Source organism: Podarcis raffonei, chromosome 7 (genome assembly GCF_027172205.1).
Source record: "Podarcis raffonei isolate rPodRaf1 chromosome 7, rPodRaf1.pri, whole genome shotgun sequence".
NCBI classification, from domain to species: domain Eukaryota; kingdom Metazoa; phylum Chordata; class Lepidosauria; order Squamata; family Lacertidae; genus Podarcis; species Podarcis raffonei.
The window spans coordinates 37,444,115-37,468,443 of NC_070608.1; the positions used below are offsets into that span (position 1 = coordinate 37,444,115).

General features: G+C 43.2%; 1 protein-coding gene across 4 annotated transcripts in view; it reads right to left on the reverse strand.

Moving 5' to 3' along the window:
* The window catches only part of FAM110B (family with sequence similarity 110 member B), a 78,526-nt gene that overhangs the window by 31,219 nt on the left and 22,978 nt on the right, over window positions 1-24,329 (reverse strand). Inside the window, exon 1 of one of the 4 annotated variants that reach the window (XM_053396086.1) lies at window positions 19,756-19,877. The exons of 1 other annotated variant lie outside the window; for it this stretch is intronic. The gene's annotated coding sequence lies outside the window, so the exon portion shown is untranslated. Of the gene's footprint in view, window positions 1-3,320; window positions 3,480-19,755; window positions 19,878-24,329 lie in introns of those variants that run through there. 2 more of the 4 variants (XM_053396085.1, XM_053396084.1) reach the window with 2 other exon arrangements.

Sequence of the window (24,329 nt, forward strand, 5' to 3'; positions counted from 1 at the left end):
ACATCTGAGGGCAGATTGTTGGCACAATCCATTGGAAGAAAGCATCCCGTGGGATCTACAATGAATGCAAACTGGTGGCAGTAGTGCTCTTCTCAACAACTGTTTCCACCCTTGGAAAAGTACTACTGTCACACACAGGGAACCTCTTGGAAAAAATGGAAGGTGACCCAGCATGATAAGAAAAAACAAACAAATCTGGTATCCCTCTTTCTCTTAGCCCTCTCCCAGGAAATTTTATAGCATTCTCCAACCTGGTACCCTCTGGATGCTGTTAGATTATAGCTCCCACTGTCTCTAACCATTGGCTATATGGCTGTGGCTGATGGGAGTTAGGAGTCCAATACACCTTTGTAAAACAAAACATAAACCAGCTTATTTCTCAGCAATATCTTAATGTGATGCAATATCACATTCGTTCTTATGTTTACAAGGTCTCTTAACATGAAAAGCAGGACAGATACCATATGCATTACTAGACTGCCTTTGACATTGCTTTTCCTCACTTGCATTAAAAATAAATAAATTATGGGGAAGGGAAGCTGTTAGGAAACAAATCAGGCACAAATGTTTGGAAAATGGTCAGAAAAACTCAGAAACATGTATTTGTCAGATAAACACCAGGAAGAACTTTCTGACAAGTAAGAGCTGTTCGACAATGGAATGGATTCTCCAGGAGGGTGGTGGACTCTCCTTGTAGGTTTTTAAGCACAGGTTGGATGGCCATCTGTCCTGTAAGATTTAGTTGAGAACAATGCATAGCAGGGGTTGGACTAGACGACCCTCAGGGTACCTTCAAACTCTACAATTCTATTATCACAACAAAATGAGGGTGTATTGTAGGAACACCTTCTTCCTTCCATTCTTTAACATTGTTAGAAACCACAAGCTTTCATGTCATCTTGCTAGCACAGTACTGATAAGGGACTAGATCAGTTTTCTCTAACCTGATGTCTTCCAGATATTGTTGGATTACACCGCCCATCATTTTATGACCATTTCCCATACTGTCTGAAACCGATGGGAAGTGTAGTCCAATAATATCTTCTGGAGGGCACCAGGTTGGGAAAGGCTGACAGGGTTACTGTGTCAGAAACAGCTTTCAGTATGGAAGATACCACATGCATGAAGTGGTTATTAAGAGATGTATATAAAACCTGCCACAAATTAAGGCGTTACATCCATGTTTTCAGAAAACTAGAGCTTGTCCTATATACCGGTAGTTGCTGGCACAGAAAAGACAGGTACTTCTCATTTTGAATTAAAACTGTCTAGAACTGTCACATGAGCTGCTGTCAACATCTGCAAGGCACTGGCAGCATCATGCCATGCCATAAAAAGACTGCAACATTTTATTTTCCACCCACATAGATAATTACAGGAGGCAGTAGGTCTCTTTTGAAAAAGAAAACACAGGACAATTATAATTGGCAATATAGCACAGAGAGGGGCGAGCAGACAGTAACACACAGGTTCTGTGTGTCTCTCTCTATTCATCATTGTCCTAGACTTAACTGTTGCTATGCAAAAGGGCTATTCTATAATTTCTGGGAATACAGAGTTCAGAAAACACTGGTACTGAAGTTTCTTCAAGGCAATAAACAAGTAAATTAAATTAAAAAAAAATCTACAGTTCCACCCCCACATTCATGTTCAAAGTTCTTTGCATATATTATCAATTTAATCCTGTAATATGATGAGTATTATTAATATTTTAAACCTGGGAGAGGAAGGTTGAGGTTGAGGGGGTTGCCAAAAGCCACCAACCAGTTCATAGCTGGGCTCAGATTCAAAAGTGTGATGAACCAAATTTGGGATGTCAGTCATAACCACTAGTTTAACTCTTGTTCTACAAATAGAACAAAACAAACTATCAACATTATGCACCATATTAAAACAATCTAGGCTGAAGGTTAAACTCAGTAAAATATTTGATGAACGACTACTTTCTTGTGTTTGCTTTCCATCCTCTCTGTGTTCAAATGTAAAATGCACAAAGCTGACAACAAATGACAAAACCCCCTGCTTTTATGGGCAAAAGACCGATAGCTATGACTCACCTAGTTTTGCTTTGCAATGCAGTGCAAAACTTCACTGAGATGGGGGGGGGGAGGGAGGGAGCCAGAGATTAGTGGGAGAGATAAGAAGTGAAAGCAAAGTAGTGAAAGTCCATAGCTTGTGCTCACTTGAGGCAAATCTCCTGTTACCCAGACGCATGGTGGCGAAGTGCCAGCTGGACAACTGGTGACCTAATGCACATTTATGGGCTATCAGCAGTCAAAACAAACCAAGGGAACATCCTCAAAGAACCTCTCCTGCAGAAACCCACTGAAACCATCGTCATCATGTGCAAGGTCCCATGCATTTGAATGGGATTTGAACACAGTAAGTCACAGCACACTCTGAGACTACATGGAGATAGAGCTCTCTTTGGCTGCTCTTTTAATAAACCCTCGCAATCAGCATAGTTTTGAATAAGTTTGGATCGGTCACCACACAAATCCCAAATGAAAAAACAGGACAATACGAGGTGAATGAAATTTCGGAAATGTTTTTTTCCTGAACAGCCCCCCCCCCGCCCCACCAAAAAAACAAAAACCAAAAAACCCACCCAAGCTTGTCAGATATATCACTGCAGCAATATATACCTCTTTCACTACATTCAGGGCAAGGTCCCTACACACACACACACACACACACACACACACACACACAAGCTTGATCTCACTGTTTGGCCTTTGGGAACAATGAGTGTGCAGAGATGGATTCACTGCACTATAGTGGCTGTTTTTGAAAGGCTGCTTAAAAATTCAAAGGATCAAACAAAGAATTCACCCAAACAACGTAAGGTGACAGACAGACAATGGAGCATATTAATCCGAATTCCTTTCCCTATGCATAAATCGGCAGGCAGTTATTGCACCGATCACATTAAAGCATACATCCTGACATTATTCCCTGTTATCTGCTCGTTGCTTAGAAATATCTCCATCTCCATGAAAGGCAAAATCATATATGCTCTAATTCCAATGTTCAGCCACCCCCCTTCAAATAAACACCAACACTGCTCTTAGAATAACAAAAAAGGTACATGCCACGCTCCAGATTTCATATGAGAGCTATTTCTTTATGCAGTACACATTATACTTCTCTGCTAAATTCTTAGTATAATGATGTGTTTTATAATGTGATGACCATCTCGCTGGAGTACACACAATATTAATGAAAGCAAGATCAAATTAAACAGATGACATGATTAACTGTATTCATTTCATGCATGGATGTGTTTTATGGGGGGGAGATAAAGACCTGAAAGTAATTACCATTAACTGAAACTCCTTCACTGACCTCTGCTTGCAGCCAACAGTTGTTAAATGCTGATGGGTTTATAACAAAGAGCAATGCCTCTATTGTCTGTAGGCTTTTCTTTTATTCTACACAGAAGAGGCAGACTTCCTCCACCGTTGCATGAACACTGTACCTCTGTATCTATGTCTCTAATGCAGCATAAAGATTACTGTGGAAACCTATCAAATTGGCAAGCAGCAAACGCCAGCAGCCAATCGGAGAAAGGCGCATGCAGAATCTAGCACATGCTCTCTGAGACTTGGATACTGTCACTGCTGTTTAGCAGGCTGTTAATCTAATTATAGCAGTTTGCTAGCACAGTACTATGAAAAACGGCACATGATCAAGAAAATAAAACACCCCCCCAAAGGCAGGTATTCTAGGAATGTCTAATTGTATGTGTATGAGTGTGTGTGTACATGTGCTATTTCTTTAAATGCAAAAAATCAAATTCACACATTCAGCTTATTTAAATACTCCCTCATGAGATCTGAAACCACGAAGCAGCATTCATCAATTTCAAAGCCAGTTTCCTTCATAAGTTATGCTACAATATAGTGTTTCATTTTTTATATGCAAAATCGTTGCATTTGCATGAAATACGATCATTTTCCTTGACATATCACAGACTGGCAGTGGAGAAGGATGAGTAATTCCAATTCTGGTTTATTGTGCTAGTGTAATGAGGATGCATATAAACGTTTGGCAAATGGCTTCTCAAAGCAAAGTTATAGTGGAGCTGCTGAAACTTGTAAAGAATATGCTTGAGTATTTTGCTGAATTGTGACTCTATATCTGTGTTTCCAAAAACAATTCAGGGGTCTACATACCCTCACTAGTTCCCCAGAAGCAAATGTTCCTCTCTATCAGTGAGCATCCCTGCCCAGTACAAAGATTCCTTTCCATGCATTATCTGCACTTGGCAGGGACCTCTGGAAGAAAGAAGCATTCTGTGTTGGACACAACAGACCAGCTCTGTCCTCTTCCAAGTTTTTTGTTGCATGCAAAGAACCTTATTTTGTGTGCAGCAGGTACATACAGGATACTAGGATCGGCAGAGGATGCCCACTAATCATTTTCTTGATGGCATATTGAGAGGAACAAGTGTAAGATGTGCAACAATATCAAGTCTCAGCAGCCAGGAGAACCAGGAAAGTTGGCAGTGGATCTGGGCCACTGCTCCTCCTGTTCCTCCACACCAGGCCTGTTCCCGCTTCCATTCAGGTGGTGTCAAGTAGTGAGAAAGGAGTGGGGTAGTTAGCCTGGCAGGCAGGTATGTGGCTGGGATTTAGGTTACTTGATTTGGGGAGCATGACAAGACAAGTCACACCCCATTACAACAATGTGAAATGACATGAATTACCATATTTTTCGGACCATAGGGCGCACCTAGTTTTGGGAGGCGGAAAACAAGAAAAAATTATTCTGAACCCCAGAAGCCAGAACAGCAAGAGGGATCTGGCTTCTGGGATACCGTGTGGCTGTTCTGGCTTCTGGGGTAACCGCGCCAAGCCTCTTCAGGGCAGCGGGATGAAGGATCCCGCTGCCCAAAGAGGCTGCACAGGGCTTCACAGGAGAGGCGCTGCGCAGAGAGGGAGAAGGGGCAGCGCCCTTCAGTGAAGCTGGAGAAGGAACAGAAGAAGACCCTTCTGTTCCTCCTCGGGCTTCGCTGGACAGGCGCGTCGCTGCGAAGCGGGAGGAGGAACAGGAGACCCTTCTGTTCCTCCTCCGGCTTCGCTTGATAGGCGCGTTGCTCAAGGGGCGCTGCGCCTTCTCTCTCTTCGCAGCGCCTCTCCTTCACAGGAGAGGCGCTGCGCAGATAGGGAGAAGGCGCAGCGCCCTTCAGCGAAGCTGGAGAAGGAACAGAAGGAGACCCTTCTGTTCCTCCTCTGGCTTCCAGCACAGGCGCGTTGCTCAAGGGGCGCTGCGCCTTCTCTCTCTCTCTGCGCAGCGCCTCTCCTTCACAGGAGAGGCGCTGCGCAGAGAGGGAGAAGGTGCAGCGCCCTTCAGTGAAGCTGGAGAAGGAACAGAAGGAGACCCTTCTGTTCCTCCTCCGGCTTCGCTGGACAGGCGCGTCGCGGCGAAGCCAAGGAGCCTGCATTCGCTCCATAGGATGCACACACATTTGCCCGAGCATTGGTTGCGCCTGAAGCAGTCCAGGCAACACCATGGGACACGATCCAAGAGAAGCTCCGCAACCACTACGCACCAAAGCCATCCAAGATTGCTGCCCGCCATGCGTTTTACCACCGGAACCAGGCAGAGGGGGAGTCAATCAGCAACTACACCACTGCCCTCAGACAGGCTGCCATGCACTGTGAGTTCCGAGACTTAGACGATGCCCTGATGGATCGAATCGTCTGCGGGGTCCGGGACATCCATCTGCAATGGCGTCTCCTCGCCAAGCCAGACCTCACGCTACAGAAAGCCATTGAGGCGGCTGTGGCCTCAGAAGCTGCTGAACGCTCCGCCCAGGAGATCCGCAAGTCCAGCAGCCCGTGTCTTGCTGGGAAGCCAGTTCCAGTGCATCATGAAGAGGCCAGCAGTGATGAGGCATCCTCCAGTGAAGACGATGACGTGCACCAGACAAAGCGGGAGCGCAGGAAGTTCCAACAGAAGTCCAAGGGCCAACCGGAATGTGCCGGCTGCGGAGGCAACCATTCCCGTGCCAAGTGTCGATTCAGAGACACCATCTGTAGGAAGTGTTCCAGAAGGGGCCACATCGCTAAGGTCTGCCGATCGGCTCCGTCTGACACCCCCCTTCACCGACCCGCAAGTCCAAGTCTTCACTCCAGTCTGCCAAGGAAAGCTGTTTCGCTCTCACCAACTACCGCTGCCCGTCTGGAACCACGATTGGCCAAACTGACTCGCCTACGCGACGCAAGCTGAACGTCACAGTGCTCATTGAAGGAGCTCCATGTGACATGGAGATTGACACCGGGTGTGCCCTGTCCATCGTGTCTTGGAGCACCATCAAAAGACTGGTACCCAGAGTGTCCAAAAGGCAACTCGACTCTCACCGCGTACACCTGAGAGACTACCAGGGAAACGACATTCCCGTGGTAGGCGTTGGCTGGTTCCGGATTGCCTTCAAGGATTTTTCGGGCCTGCTCCGACTGGTGGTGGTCAAAGGTCAGCGGCCAAGCCTCCTAGGGCTAGACTGGTTTGATGCCCTCGACCTGGAAGTCACCGGCATCAACTGCATCTCTAACGCAGAGACTGAGGGTCTGGTCAAAGACTTTGCCGAGGTTTTTGATGGCGCTTTGGGGCAATATACAGGTATGCCCATCTCCTTTAGCCTTGATCCACAAGTCGCCCCCATCAAGCTAAAGCCACGCCGGGTTCCCTTTGCTCTCAAGGTTAAGGTGGATGAACAACTAGACAAGGTGATCGCCCAAGGAGTTTTGGAGCCAGTTGACCACGCCAAGTGGGAAACACCCATCGTCACGCCTGTCAAGCCAGACGGGTCAGTGAGAATCTGCGCCGACTACAAGTGCACAATCAACAAGGCACTTCAGCAGCACGCTTACCCGGTTCCTGTTGTTCAACACCTGCTGCATTCCCTGGGCGAGGGTAAGGTCTTCGCTAAGCTGGACCTTGCCCAAGCCTATCAACAACTGCCCGTCGATGATGCCACTGCTGAAGCCCAGACGATCGTCACCCACCGAGGGGCATTCCGTTGCCACCGGTTGCAGTTCGGGGTGAGTGTGGCTCCTGGCATCTTCCAAAGCCTTATGGAACGTCTCCTGCAAGGGCTTCCGGGCGTGGTACCATATTTTGATGACGTCTTGGTGTCCGCAGACTCACACTAGCAGCTGTTCGAGCGCCTCCGTTCCGTGCTGACCAGGTTCCAAGAGGCCGGGCTCAAGGTAAAGAGTGAGAAGTGCCAGATCGCCGTTCCACAGGTAGAGTTCCTGGGCTATCTTATCAACGCCTCCGGCCTTCACCCGACCACATCCAAGATCCGCGCTATCCAGCAGGCCCCCATCCCAAAGAACAAGACGGAGTTGCAGGCGTTCCTGGGGCTGCTGAACTTTTATAACATGTTCCTGCCCCACAAAGCCACGGTGGCTGAGCCTCTTCACCGACTCCTCAGCACAAAGACGCCTTGGTCCTGGGGTCATTGGGAGACGGCGGCCTTCAACACGGTCAAGGCTCTCCTTTCATCGGACAGTGTGCTGGTACAGTACAGTGAAGCCAGGCCGCTGGTCCTTGCCTGTGACCCCTCACCTTTTGGCATCGGCGCTGTCCTTAGTCACCGTTTTCCAGACGGAAGAGAAGCACCGCTCACCTACTTTTCCAGGACACTATCTCCAACGGAACGGAATTACAGCCAGCTTGACAAGGAGGCACTGGCACTTGTGGCTGGAGTGAAGAGGTTCCATGAATACCTCTATGGCAGGACTTTTGACCTCATCACTGACCACAAGCCGCTCCTGGGCCTCCTCACCGGTGATTGTCCAACTCCACCGGTCCTCTCATCGCGCATGCTACAATGGACTGTTTTCCTGGCTGCCTACCACTACCGGCTCGTCCATCGCCCGGGGAAATCAATGGGCCATGCCGACGCCCTCAGCCGTTTCCCTCTTCCAGCGTTTGTGGAAGACCCGGCTCCAGCTTCATCGCTCCTCCTGATTGAGGATCTTCCGGCAGCGCCTGTATCGGCTGCCACTGTGGCCTCCGCATCTGCCCAGGATCACAGCATCAGCCATGTGCTCAACTGGGTGTGGGGGGGTGGCCACAAGGGCCTTTTGCATCGGAGTTCCAGCCCTTTGCAACCAGACAACATGAACTTTCGGCTCATCGCGGCTGTCTGCTGTGGGGAGACTGTGTCGTGATTCCCCAAACACTCCGTCAATGCGTCCTGGAGGCTCTGCACATTGGCCACCCAGGAATTGTCAAAATGAAGGTGTTGGCTTGGTGTTACGTCTGGTGGCCTAACATGGACGATGCCATCACTGCCTGGGTGTCCGCCTATCAAGCGTGCCAAGAATCGAGGCCTGCACCACCGGCAGCTAAGGGACACACCTGGGAGACGCCAAAGACACCCTGGTCGAGGGTGCACATCGATCTGGCTGGCCCCTTTCACGGCCGGACCTTTATGGTAGTGGTGGACGCCTATTCCAAATGGCTGGAGGTGGCCCTGAGGCCCTCCACCACTACCGAGGCCGTCATCCGGGTGCTGCGAGGCCTCTTTGCGGCGCATGGGTGTCCTGATGTCCTTGTCTCCGACAACGGACCGCAGTTCACGTCAGGCACTTTTGAGCGGTATCTTTTGGGACTGGGCATCCGCCATGCCCTAACGGCACCCTTTCATCCATCCAGCAACGGGCAAGCGGAGAGAATGGTGCGCTCGGCAAAACAGGCACTGGCGCGCCTGGACCGGGGAGACTGGCACGAGCGGGTCGCCAAATACTTGTTCGTACAACACATCACCCCTCATGCAGCCACAGGGCGGAGTCCTGCTGAACTGCTTATGGGCCGCCGCCTCAGGTCACCGCTTGGCCGGCTGCACCCGGACTTTGCCGTGGCCGAACCCCCAGGCTGTGCCAACGCGTCACGGTCATTTGTTCCAGGAAACCAGGTCTTTGCCCGGAACTATGTGGGGGATATTCCTTGGGTGCCAGCCACAGTAGTGGGAGTCACTGGACCTCGCTCGTACCTGGTGGCACTCGAAGACGGACGCTTGTGGCACTGGCACATATACCAGCTTAGGCGCAGGGTTGGGGACTTGGACACTACCGTGGTGCCCCCAACTGCGCTTGTGGCTCCAGAAGAGACACTTACAGATGGCGAGGCTCCACCTACACCTCCCTCGCAAACTGCCAGCATGGAGCCGAACCAAGCCACTTCAGAGGGTCTGCCAGACTTACCACAGACTCAGACCACTCCACTTGCGGAGGCTCCACCCCCAGCAGCGGATCCAGGGGATTTGGTTTCAACGCCACCTAGGGTCGCACCACAGCCTCAGCAAGAATTGTGTGGCCCCCCGGACTTGGCTACCAGGCCCTGGCGGTCTGGCAGAGTTTCCAAGCGCCCAACTTATTTAAAGGACTATGTTGTTGGACATGTATCACTGTTGGTCTAAGTATGGGAAATGTAACCAATATGCTTTTGTGCCTAATTGAACCATTACGTGTAGTGCTGTATATAAGGAAACCATTACGATTGTAACTAACGCCTTATCTCGGTGGGGAGGGGTGTTATGTACTGAAGTTCTCACCCTGGGCCAGGAGGGATACTGTAGATAGTTTTCACTCAGGTCCACGTCAGTTATTTTAGGCGGGAAACCCTGGGTTGTTGTTGCTACAATGTTGATAGCTGGCTGCCTATAGAAGCAGGCCGGCTGAGCTGTTTGCTGTTCAGTTTTCTGTTTCAGCTTACAAAATAAAGAGCTGCTTTGGAGAAATCGCTGTGTCGTCTGCCATGTCTACCCACTATTCAACAAAAAGTGCTTCCTATAGAGCGAAAAATACGGTATCTGCCCCATCCTCTACAGTAATTGCATACGCCAAGCAACCTGTAGAGTAAAGTGGGCAGTGGCTATGATGGCGAGCACAAATAATGACTAGCCAAGATAAAATTTATAGAATCCTGATTTAGGGTGGTCAAATAGCTAAAACAGGGCAAAATAATAATGCTTATTTCAACGACCTACAATTAAGGGAAAGCCAGCAAAACAAATCAATGCTAGAGGCAGGGCTTGAAGCTAGCCTCCCAGTTCTCATTTTCTTTCCCTCTCTTGACCCAATCTGGTTGGTAGTGAAAATTAACATCTGAATAATGAATACACTAATTCAACCCAGGAATAAAAACTTTAAACTGTTTATGCAGCTATATACTATATACTGAGAAGTATTTTTAAACTTTGCTAAAAATGCATGTGCTTAAACTCACTGAATGAAACATAGACATCAACCGTATCTGTCCCAATTTACTCCAGTAGTACTTAAACACACTTAAAAAAACAACAGCAACCAGATTGAACTTGTTAGGTCCATAACTGTATTTTATTTGACACCCACATTCTCTAATGATTCTCAAATTATGAAGATGCTTCATCTGGAGATTCACAAAATCTATGCTATTTAGGCTAGTCCTTCCTTCTGTAAATGAAACACGATCAAGCCCTTCCCAACAAATCTTTTTGTATACATAATCAGTGGAAACCACCAGTAATTGTTAGGGTGAAAACAGGCCTTTGTGGACTTTTGTTTTTACACAAAAACATTTCTGAATTCCTTGAATATGGCCATAAATTGAGTGAAGTTAAATTACAGGTCATTCACTGACAAGCCACTATTTGACAAACTCTAGTATCTTGCCATCAACATGTACATCCATCTTTGCACATTATATGAACTGAGGAAAGACCCTTTATCCCGCTCTGAAGTTTTAGCATAATGGCCCAGATTTATTTAATAAGTAGCCATGAATTTAACATCCAGATGTTATGTGTGCTAAATTCATGTCAATCTGAAATTCATGTCAAGTTTAACACCTATGGACACTTACTGTGGGAGTAAATTCCACTGAACTCAAATGAGTATACTTGTCAAAAGACATCTGTGGGACTATACTGTATATTTTTTTTCTGGTTTCTTATTATTAATAATGCAAGTTATGAGATACTTTCCTTCTGTATTTAATTATGACTTTTATCTTTCTGTTGCATCAGACATACCATGGCAGCATAAATTAAGCTTGCAATTCCTGTGCAATAACCAACATAATTAAAGCTTTTCCAACATTAATCCAAATTAGTTGATAAAAAGTGTTATTGACATATCTGCAAATTATTTTACTGAACTGGTGAAGAAGAAGAAAATTTAACATGCAAGGCTTACATGCTGCTCAAACATTCAAATTCAATAAACAAATCTCCCAAACTGAGCATGCCTAGGAATTTAATTGGAATGTAAAAAGATGGAATGTCTCACTGCCCACGTTCACATTTTGCAGAAAACTTTAAGAAGTTTAAAATGAAAGGAGAGCAAAAATGTGCTTCTTGATTGCCTTGATAAAATGCCAGTAATGAAAACACAGCCAACATATCTAGTCTCCATTCATAAATTTATTCCTCATTCTATAAATTAATGAAAACTCTTATTGTATTTTTCTGAACTAAAAAATGGCTTGTAATACCTTAAAACTAAGGTGCTGCAAGCTTTTGTTGCTTTTTCCAGCACAGATTAATACAATTACTCTTCCAGAATTTAAGAGTCCCAGACTGTTCCTACAAAGATTTACTCAGAGGTAAGAGTCAATAAGTTCATCAAAGCAGACTCCCAACTAAGCATCCATAGGATTGCTGCCTAAGAGAGTTTCACTTCCTTAAAAAAACCTGAGAAGAGCATTTGCAGTCCCCTTCTATCTCTGAGGCAAGCAGGAAGCTGCATAAGAAACATGGACGAGATATTAAGGGCTTGCTTGCAAACAAAAAATAAACAAGCGGGATTAACTGCTGAAGTTATATTATGTGCTGTGGTGGTGACTGTTCATTGGGACTGCTAGGGTGGAAGGCAAGGAGGAAACGAGCAGGCGGAGCCAGAGTCAATGACATGCAGGGCCATCCACAATTGCTTGGAAGACTGCAGATTGACTGAAAATGACAGAGGTTGGTCATCCTCAGTAAGTGCCCCAGTTACCCAAGGAACTAGCCTCCCCTGCTTTATTTAGAATATCAGTGTTGCACAACTAGAACAGTAAGCATTAAGCTCTTCTGGATTTCTGGCTACTTTGCATTAAGAGAGGAGTACTACTTCTGGATTTTATCCCTTATGTTAAATAGCATCCTATTTTAGTTAGAAAGCTATATCTTAGAAAGCACCCCTTTCTAAGATATCTAAACATATGCCACAAGGGCATTTTGGAATCTTGTTAGCACTCTCTTCAGCAACTTTTGTAATTTCTACCTCAGGCAAATCTTTGGATTGCTTTGCCATAGGAAGTCAAGCTAGGATGAGTATTCCTAGTGCAGAATGAGCTCTTGGTTCTGACACACCTACATCACAATAAATGGAGGGGTGAAAGCTTCCAGGAAGTAGAAGCAAGAGCAGCACTCCCATAAGCCTGTAGTGAAGGCAAGGGAACAGAATGCCATTTTCAAAAGCACAAATAATCTCCTTCCTTTCTCATTAGACACTCATATATACTGTTAGAATATACTTGTTAGAAGGCCATGGAATTCACTTGGTAGAATCTTTTGTCTATAAAAGGAAAAAAGTTGCATGTTTTGTCTCTTTTGCCACACACTACAAAGAAACACAACCTGGTAGAGCTACACAGACAAGGTTCCCCTTTGGGTCTCTCTGGGATTATGCCAATGGAACAAAACCAGCCTCCCCTGCTGCAGTAGTTGTGGCTAACAGTAACAGGCATGTGACAGATTTATTTCCCAGCTGCAGTCCACCGATTGAGTTAATCTCTCCATACCCAAACCCTTAATTCTACTTCATTTTACCTTTTTTCTTCATGTTTAACAAGTGCCCCTTTTTGAAAGTGTGTTGGACTATGAAAGACCTTTGGGGCAATGTTACGCTCATATGCATGCTGAATTTCACCGCACAGTGGCAATTGTTCCAGACTATCATACAAGTTCTTGGGCAATATGGAGGATAGTCATATCCTGCTACCTGCAATAGTTTAAAATATGCTCCATCCATTCTTGCAAATCAGTACAATCACAGCATGGTACCTTTACATATGTGAATTGTCTGAAACTATTTGGAGGAACATGCAGCAGGCTAGCAATCTGGAGCTACCTGAATACAAACTGGGACTGAGCAAACAAAATGTACTGGTTTAAGTATTTTATTATAAGCAGTAAACATCTCAGTTCATCCTATTTCCCTTAAATCCAATTAGCCCATTTAAACAATGCAACTATTTAGTTCTTTTCAAACTCATGCACATAATAATAACATCACCATCATTATTGATATGCACTCCATACAATTCTGGAAAGCAGCCCTTATGTGCCTTTCAGTAAAGTCTTCAATCATCTGGAAATCGAAGTAGCTGAAACCTGGAGCATTTTTCTTGCTATTTAAATTTATGATAAATACGGTCATATGCATGTTTAGGTATTTGCTCTCATACTTTAGAATGCCAGCCTAACAAAGATGCAAAATGGGAAGATAATTGACCCTCTGATTCATTTCATAAGGAATAAAACCTTATTAGTTCAAGTTACATATTTATTAGAAAGTCACTATGAGAAATTCCAAGGAACCCTAGCTATGACTGTTTTCAAATATATAAATCGATCCATTTCCAAAAATGGGGTTGGTGGTAGTTTGTAACTGCCAACTGTACCTCTAGCAATGTAGACAGGTTTTATGGTTAAGTACTGTACATTTAATTTACATAGTCTTCAAGGCAGTCAGATGGAAAAAGAGCATTGATTTCTTGACTGAACCCTTTGCAGCCTGTGGCTACATTTGCCAATGAGCTGCTTTAAAAACAAAACAAACAAACAAACAAAAAACACCCCACTCATAAGTGCATTCACTCATAACTGCAACAAAGAAATAGTAATCCAGGTCACAAATACTAAGCTTGTTATTTTCACATCAGAAAAAATTCTGCAAATCTTTCAGCATTACATAAAGTTGCCCATGATGCTGCTTCCTCCCCAAAACCAGCAAACTGCTGGGCATTTCTCTACTTTAAAACTGCATTGTTGTTTTTCTTTATAAGAAGAGTGAGAAAGCAACAGAATGCCAGGCCCTAAATGTAGATGGTGGTTGGTACTGAATTCAGATTTCATTTTTATAAAGTTTTTTCTCCTTTAATACCGTATGTTTAAATCAGATTTTAAGCTTTTAAATTATGAGATCTGATTCTGAAGCAATTGTATCCATCTTGTTGTTCCAAATACAATATTATGACTTGATGTGGCCAGTTCCTTGTTTATTATGTACCAAATCCAGCTTTTAATGGGCTGGATCCAAAGAGCCCATTCTTCCATAAGAGGAAGACTCCTTCTTTGGGGAGGAACAGAACCTTCGGCTACAACCCAACATTTTATAAGTTTTAAATCAAAACAGAATATTGATTTTAACAGCAGTCCATGACATGGTATACTTCTATATTCCATTCAAATAGGGAAAAAGCAGGCTTGCCAAGTTCTGAGAAACACTGTTTTCAAACGAAGATTTGCTTCAGGTTATTGTTGTACTTTTTGGTATACTAAAGCTGATGCACTCTCTTATGTCATAGATGCTTTCCCAGGCCTGTACAAATTCTGTTCCAGCTCTTCAGTTTTCTCAGGGATAGCTAACATGGTGCTCTCCAGATGTTGCTGAACTCCAAATACCAACAAACCCATACTGGCTGGAGCTGATGGGAGTTGTAGTCCAACAATAGCTGACTAAACCTGTCTTAAGACGACATTTCTTGAATGGCTCTTTCTATGACTGGCTTTGGAGCATCTGTGAAATGAGGAGAGAAGGTGGTTGCTGCTGGGTATCCCTTTAAGTCTAGATGGAATTTGTATCTTATCTGTGGTGTAAACATCACCATTGTTGCTGTTAATAATAGCAACCATAACAATATATTTGATTTATTATATGCTCTTTACCCTAATGTCCCAGGGTGGGTCACATCAATTTAAAACAAAAGAAAAATAGTTTCAAACAAATTATGGTCACAAAAATAGGACAAGCCCTAAAAGGACTCATTCCAAGTTTCAGAGGTCAGAGTAAAAAGGTATTTCTTCAGCATATGATGAAGGTGCCAAGTGCAACTCAGGGAAGAGAATTCCATCTCCCAAATCATCACCATCACCCTGAGCTTCTGAAGGCAATGGTGCTATCAATTGTATTTTAAAAATTGAAAGATCGCAGTATTGTGACAAATATGATTTGAAAAATCCAGTTTCCAGCAGCATAAAATAGAACTTGCTGATGACATCAGCAAACATGTCACTGATGTACTCAGTATGAAGAAGGCTGATCCCTACAATCAGTAAGAAGAACTTGCTTTATCTGAGCCCTTGTTTACAGGCCAAGCAACTACAAAGCTTATAAAACTAGAGAGAGAAATGGTTCCATCTCTTGCAGTATACAAATGCTACCTTGCCCCACAACACATTTCCAGGTCCTTACAAACCACAAAATACACAAGGGCAAGTAAGAATAGCAATGGCTTTTAGAACATCACATCAACTTGCTGAATTTGCTATAGCAAAGTTTCAATAACTTCCTAATGGAAACAAAGCAGTCAATTAAAGCTTACCCCATAATGTCTCAGCGCTAAAGTGCTGACTAAAAAACAAAAACCAAGAGTCATTACTTTGGGTTTGCGGTACAGAAGTTTATATTTGAACACAGCTGCATCTCAGTCAGCCAGTTCCCATGACAGCCCCTCCAAGCTGTATTGATTTCCAGAGGAAAAGGCACCATAAATCTACTTCAGCTGAATTGCATCATTTTCGAGGTTGGCTTTAGAAGGCAAATTAAATGTCTTCCGCTAGAAACAGCAAAACAGATACACAGAGCTCTGTTTTCATTTCTTTTGGAGTCTCCCCTTACAAAATACTATGTGGCAAACCCCTCATGTTTAATATCCGTAAAGACAGCAAATCCAGACTTGTGAGGAAACATCTCTTCTAGGTCTGTAATATTTTTTTTAGAGGAGGGAGGAAAGGGGGGCAGGCAGATGTTTGTTTCAATACTAATGTTGATTTCTGAACGTTTTATTTAAATCATGGAGGGAATTGAAGCAAAAGCCAGCACTCACACTGGGGAATGAAACATCACAAACATCTAAGAAGCTCTGTGCCATAATAAAGAGTGAAGCACAGCTCTGAGCAGCAAGTGAGCAGAATATTACTTTGGGTAACGAGTGAGGTATCCTTGTTCAATTATTCATACAATCTGCAACAGTTAAACTTGCTTCAGTGAGGAGAAATAAAGTAGGACAAACATCACCTTGACAACTTTAAAGAGAACCTTCCATTTTCCTTGAACATATTGCAATGGTAGTATTTCAAATATTTCCTATTAGTACCTTCATTCCACCCACATTTTAGGGGAAGGAGAAGCAACACACCAATGTACTGCAAAGAAGAAGGGTGTCCAAGACAAGTGCTCCATCCTGTATCTCCTACTATTCCCCATAAACACACACACACACACACACACACACACATTTATATTGTTTTTCAGCCCTGCAAACCAATATATCTAGAAAAACAAAACCTAACTTCCAAAATGTGTTGACTAGCACTGAGATTTAGTTTTAATTTTTGCTACTTAATCAACAAAAAATAAAGCTAAATCTTCAACCATGTATTAAGAACCAAAGAGAATAAGTATATATTCACTGCCTCCCTAAATACAATCATGGACATGGCTTGTCTCACCACTTCCTAGCAGGGAATTCCACAACATGGGTGCTGCTACAGAAAAGGCTCTGTCTCACATTGAGCTGCCATTAAATTTTCTACTCTCATAGCAGCCTAAAGCACCATCTTAAGTACATTGACTAAAGAGTTTAGTTCACTGAAATCAAAGGAATTAATTTCTGAGTTGAGATGCAAATTGTGTTGGATATTAAATAATTTTAATTTTTCATAAGGAAAACGTACTTTCCATTTTCTACCAAGTTTGACAAAATTATTCCATTCTTATTTTATTTTAGGTTCTATTTAGATATCAGTACAATTAAAAAGAGAATCCAAGGTAACATTCCTCCAGCTTCCTGGTGCCAGAGGAAATTTACTTAGTGTAATCATGTATTGTGGACATTGTTTCTGCTATGCCCTTCCAGTGATGCAGTTATTAAAATAGCTCCACCAATCTGCTGATGGTTCACACTTTTTCTTGTGCCTTGTTCAAGAGTGTTTAGCAGAAACCATCAAAATCTCAATGCAAACTTCTAAAGACGGCTGGCAGGGTAAAAACTAAAGAATACGGGGGAAAGATGATGAAGGGCTTCAGCACACTTCCAAAGCTGCTGCTTATTCTTTTGATCAAGAGAAGTGTCTAATATTACTTGCATTTCTCAGTATACGAAATCTAGCCCTGATTACCTACTGCCTGAATGATAAACACCCCACAGTTTTAAGAACAGCTAAGCACAAAGCTGCCTTTCGCTATTCAAAGGATATTTTTAATTGATGACGCTTCTTTTGAAAGAGCTCCATTCAGAAGAGTGAAACTTATTTATTCAATTATTCATTTTCTAAGTGCTAAGTTGGCAACAGCCTTTTAAAATAGCCTGCATTTAACTTTGATGAACTGTGTTACTGTGGGTCACTCCAATTGTCCCTAGTGCCAGTCAAATAAATGTGTCAGGCTGCAAGCCAAAGTGTTACAAAATTGGCTTTGATACAAGCGCTTCCTCTCTGTATGTTGTTGGTAGACCAAGTCAGTCAGTAGACCAATATGTAGCTGCCGTATTTTTCGCTCTATAAGACCCACCAGACCACAAGACACACCTAGTTTTTGGAGGAGAAAAACAAGAAAAAAAATATTCTGAATCTCAGAAGCCAGAACAGCAAGAGGGATCACTGCACAGTGAAAGCAGCAATCCCTCTTGCTGTTCTGGCTTCTGGGATAGCTGTGCAGCCTGCATTCGCTTCATAAGACGCACACACATTTCCCCTTACTTTTTAGGAGGGAAAAAGTGAGTCTTATAGAGCAAAAAATACGGTAAATGAACTAAACAGCTGTTTGAGACTCTTCTACCACCAAGAGCTCCCAGTTAGGTTCCACCAGAGTGAATGACTCCACAATGAAGGATGAGCTGAGCATTAGAAGCCGTGAAAGCACACAGGTAGACAGGTTCCCATTCATGTTTTCCAGTTCCTCAAGACAAAGCAGAAACGATACACAAATGCATGGAGCAGTTGCTTTTACTGCCTATTTCACTACAGTGGTACCTCGGGTTACAAACACCTCAGGTTACAAACACTTTGGGTTACAGACTCCGCTAACCTGGAAGTAGTACCTAGGGTTAAGAACTTTACCTCAGGATGAGACCTGAAATAGCGCTGGTGGCGCAGTGGCAGCGGCAGACCCCATTAGCTAAAGTGGTACCTCAGGTTAAGAACGGTTTCAGGTTAAGAACAGACCTCTGGAATGAATTAAGTTTGTAACCAGAGGTACCGCTGTATTTCAGAGAAAGCGTGTTCTCCCTAACAGAGAGCACGTGTTGCGGTTGGGGGAACAAGCCACCCTGCAGTGACTAGGCAAATTTGGTAAGGAACCCAAGCCTTTAAGTGGTTAAATTTGGGTTGCTGGGGAGTTTTGATTGTTGCCAATTTGGAGGAGGGGTAAGAGTCTTTAAATACAGGGGCCAGACGTTGGACGTCCTCTTGGCCGTTTTGCACCGGATCACCCGCCCTCCCTCCCTTTTATAGGGTGGTTTTTCTTGATCACTTGACCTTGCTATGCCTGTCATGGGGTCGTCCGCCTTGGAGCGGGGGCCTGGTAGGAATTTTGCCATTTGGCTGATTGGCTGGTGCCATTTGGTTTTTGCCTACTGCGTAGCAAATCGTCACAACTTGTAAGGTTGGCGGTTAGGCATTGGTTAAATTGGTGCTTGGAGGGGTAAGTGCCTATCCCTCCAAATGATGCGGAAAGGGAATTCCGTTAAAGGAATCCAGGGGCTTGCCATTCTTTTCGTCCTTGTCCCCGGAGTCGGACTTGGGCCGTGCAAGCCCCACAGGAACATGAGGGTGAGAAGTGAGGGACTGATGCCCAGCTCCATTTTCTCACCCAATACTTGTTTCCCACGCTGGCTTCCGCCGGAGTCCGGAAGGCCAGCTCTGTCCCTGAGGGCAAGGACAGATAGTCATAACCAATGCCTAAGCAACCACTCACATTTTTTGTATTTTGAATAAAGTTGTGGCCAAAATTATGCCAAAAACCTTAAACAAAAATTGATGTGTGAAGTGTGAATTTTTTTTGGGGGGGGTGGCATTGTGGGACTCAACACGCAACTATAAAGCCAGCTTGAAGCCTTTGGTTGTAATAAACTTTAAGGCAATGAGAATCAACTTTTGCAGTAGCTTTCCATTCTTGGGGACAATTAGTAAGCTTCAGGAAACCCCAACGTGAAAACCACTACTTCAAGGGAATGATGAACTCCGCTCCCCCCATATAAGTACTAAAGTCTGGGAGGAGGAGCAGAAACGTAATTGCACAAAACCAGTCCTGTTCCTTCCAGCCTTCACCTTAAACTGGTCCTATGAGCTGAATGCAGTTTAATCAGCCAAGATTCTCCACATATTTTGAAAGTCCTTCCAAGGTAAATAAACCCATACCATATTAGGATGAAAAATTAAGATAGCTGAAGCAAGCAAAGAGATGGTACACAGAAATTCCATACCAGGGAAAGAACTGAATGCTGCACTCTACCAATCTTTTTGTCAGAATCAATGTATAAAAAGTATCTCACCAGCTAGTGTGTTTTCAGAATTTTTGATATGCCCGCCTGGACCACAGATAGTTTCTTGATGTAAGGTGGTGTTTCAGATTTGAATTTTTTTTTTTTTGGTGGTGGTGGGGGGTGTTAGTAGCTCTCCAAGGCCAAACTCCTCTACAAGCACTTTCAGGATATTTTTTTGCAGCGCCTAGAGCAAGTAACAGCAGAAGATAGTCAGGTTGGTGGGTCCACAGTCTCGGAAGCCACATTTTTGTAAAGGCATAACATTTATCCAAGCACTTGTCAAAGTAGCTGTCAAAACAACTTGCATTGACAAGAAAATATATGTTAAACGCCCTACAAATTAATGAGTACAACTTGAGGTGTTAGGAAATTCTTGGGCTGAATAAACATATATTGATTCATTTTTATAATATCATACAAATATCAGACACAAAGACCTAGTTTATCAGGATAACTGGGTTATCATTTTCAAAAGAAGGGGGGACGGACGGGACTACAATGCAAAATAAATAAATAAATAAATAAATAAATAAATAAATAAATAAATATCCAGAAGAATGATACCTATTCAATAGGAAGAACAACCTACCCAGTATTATATCCCTTTAAGTCCAATTGATTAAATGGAAGTGTAAAGCAGATGCATTAACAACAGTCTTGTATACAAGCACATAATATTTAGCTAAAAATGCAATCAAATTGTTTGTCTCAAGAACTACTAAAGTGTTACAGAATCTCTTTTCACAAGCAAGGGAACAAGTGCTGAATAAGCTATTGACAACTTCCTACAGCCTTGTGCCAAGAGAAAGGAGCTATTGATGGATATGTGCCTTTACCACAAAATGCAGAATGCAGCTGCTGCGTGAGGGAAGTTACTAAGATACATGAACCACAGTAATTTCAAGCTAGAATAGCTTTTTTCAAAATTGTGGTTTGGTAATATTTGCAGTCAAAACTAAGCTCTCTTTTAAATAAACAGCTCTAGCCCTAAGGATTGCACCTCTACAGACTGTCAGAAAACCAAGTCACATTCACAATGATAAGTGCTTACAGGCTATATTCTGTTCAGCTAAAACAGAATAAGCAACAGCATCTCACCGCTTACATAAAGATAAATGGCATTAGAAACTTCTCTGCACACCTGAAAGAGAGCATGCACCTTACTTCAGTACTCACAGCCCACCTGCAAACACGCTTGGAAGAAGTGGATTATCTAAACCCATTTCAATCTGATTTCAGGCCCAGATATGGAACCAAAACTACTTTGGCCACTCTGGTTGATGACCATTGTCAGTAGAGAGGGCATAAATCAGAATTTTTCAAACTTGGGTCTCCAGCTGTTTTTAGACGACAACTTCCCTCATCCCTAGCCAGCAGGACCAGTGGTCAGGGATGATTGGGACTGTAGCCCAAAAACAGCTTTTAAAATTCCCATTTTAAACAAAGTCATTCTCAGAATATGGAGTTGTTTATAGTGAAGAATTTGAACTCTCCTTGTGAAGTAATTTCAAGAATCAATGTGCCATGGTGGTTAGAGTGCTGGACTAGAACCTAGGAGAGAAGGGTTCAAATCCCCACTCAACCCCAAAGTTTACTGGGTCACCTTGGACCAGTCACGGTCTCTTAACCCAACCTATTCTTAACCTAATCTACTCTCAACATAGTTGTGGGGATTAAATGAGGAGGGGGAAGAACTATATATGCCACCCTGAGCTCCTTGGGGGGAAGGTACAATATAAATGTACAAGTGAAAGTAAGCAGAGTAATTCACTTGTCCTCTTACTCCCATTTCAAACTGAAGACAAATGATAATCTAGTGCATGCTTCAGCAATCACACATAACTACTACTTACTACTACTACTACTACACCTAAAAAGTGAGATCTTCCTTATGAGGCCCAAGGCATATGTAACATTTTCTGATCTCTTGTTAAGACCCTGGGTGAAATAAACACATGGGTGCTGTTCTGTCCCTTCCAGGTGCCATCCCTGTATGACACACACACACACACAATTTAAAAAGTTATTTGCAGAAAATATGTTTAAACTCATAAGAGTTAGTGTTAACTGTGCTTTGCAAACCACTTTGAACTCTGTCTAAAGCTGAAGATGGCTAGCGTTATTCTCAATTCAACACTGGTATTTTAGAATTTCAGCAAACAAAATGACAAAATGTACTGCACTATGTACAATGATGTGAGAACTGCCAGATCTGTCACATCCAGGGCACATCGTGTCCCTTTGGGTTGCAGATTAGGCTCACTGCTCCCCAAAATAAAGTGTGGGTAAGCCACATACTACCACAAACGAACACTCCCCCAACATACTATGTGTGTCACTATCCTGGGAATCTATGCAGCACAGGGCAGACTAAAGCCTGTTTGGCCATGCCAGGTAAGCTGCAATCCTGGGTTCAGAATATATATGGACCTTTTCTACCTGGGATTATCAGGGCGAGATCTTCCACACATACAAACATACATGTTTTTCAGTAAGAATGTGCAAATCCATACTTTTAGGTTGAATTTTAGCAGTTCTTATTTTTATCTGCATGCCACCTTGAGTCCTGCCAGAGGTAAATCAAATTGAAACCACAGAACTCTGCAAGATCCTCTTTACATGCCTATTAAATGTAACAGTCTCTTCTTTTTAGCTTCTAACACAAAAACTCTGATTTATTCTGAGTATGCTAATCTGCCCCATGTTTCAGTCTGGAAATTCAATAATCCACAACTTTTGAGCCTATTGCCCTAATCTTGTCATTTTAGGATATCAGTTCTGTTTATATTAGATACAGTTTGCTCATCTGACATCGCCTGACCTCTCTTTACTCTTGTTGATTACATTCCAGTGCCCGTGAAAGTATACAGTACTATGTTCTCAAAACAAGCCAAGGTTAGTTTGGGACAAATTTATGAAGCTGGGTTGACTAACATTCCCTGAAAAGCCACTATATGTATTCAAATCTACGAAAGGATGTTTTAATCCATTGCTCAGTCTTAAAGATGATAAGCAATGCCAATTTTGATACTTAACAGGAACATACAGAAGCTACTGATATAGCACTTTAACACTATAAACAGAATTAACATACTAATGAAAGAGAAAGAATTATGCCAATTTTAACTGACTAGACAGCTACAGGATTCTGTGACTATTCAGTTGAAGCATGACAGTCTCTTCCAAAAGAGCACCTTCTGCTATGCAACTGAACTAGGAAAGATAGTTCTATTCTTGGAACAAGAGAAGTGATTTGACAAAACAAAAGGTGTGGGAGATCCTGGCCTTGCATCTAATTGGAAACAGAAGATCTTTGCCAGTGGACATTATGACAAAGAGAATCAGTCTGTAAAAAGAATACTCTCAATTCAAGGAGACAGGCAGGCTGAGTCACTATTTTTTAAAACACACACACACACTTTACAGGAATAACTGAAGCCCAAATGAGGTCGCAACAGGAAACCTTTAAAAGTTATCGCACCCCATATAATCTGAGAAGTGCATTTCTGTTTAAGGAAATAAATAGAATCAAACAACTTCCACAGTGGCATTAAGACACCAAACAAACACTTTTGCCACTCCCACATCAAGCCACCTGCATAAAATCAATGATAAGATTCGGAAATGAAAAATGCAGAAGACAAACTATGCAACATGTTCTACAGCGACTCAAGCCACCCATACTACATAAAATGAATTATGTATAACATCTGTTTATAGTTTGTCCATAACATGTGCCTTAATAGACCTCTTCAGCACAGCGCTGGGGAACCTGTGGGCCCCTAAACATTGATGGACTACAACGAGGGCCAGGCTAAGGCCTGAGGAGCCCCTAAGCTATGTCAAACTTTAAAAGGCCCCACAGCATTAACAAAAATGAAGGACAAATAAAATTGAAATAATCATACATAGGCAAGAGTTCAGCTAAAAAATAATCATTTAACCAAAACATACATCTTGCAATAAGCCTATTTGCATATGAAATATTTTAAAATTAAAATACCTTATGACATCTTATATATAAACTTTTAATGTACACCAACACAAGAGTCATTACTCGTACAGTTTATTTCAAGTACAGTGGTACCTCGGGTTACATATGCTTCAGGTTACAGATGCTTCAGGTTACGGACTCTGCTAACCCAGAAATAGTACCTCGGGTTAAGAACTTTGCTTCAGGATGAGAACAGAAATCGTGCTCCGGCGGCGCAGCGGCAGCGGGAGGCCCCATTAGCTAAAATGGTACCTCAGGTTAAGAACAGTTTCAGGTTAAGAACGGACCTCCAGAACGAATTAAAATCTTAACCCGAGTTACCACTTCTTCGAGCATCTTGGAAGCCGAACATTTTAGAACCTAAACGCCAAAAACCCAGAAGTAATTGCTTCCATTTTCAAATGTTCCTCAGAAGTCGAATGGCTTCTGCAGCGTTTTCTTCTTTTTTCTCCACTGACTTTGCCAAACCCCCTCTGTGCCTCGGTTGTTGAATGTTTTGGAAGTCGAACTGTCTTCCGGAACGGATTACGTTCAACAACCAAGGTACCACTGTGTTTCTTTACCAGTTAATATTCAACTGCTACTTATT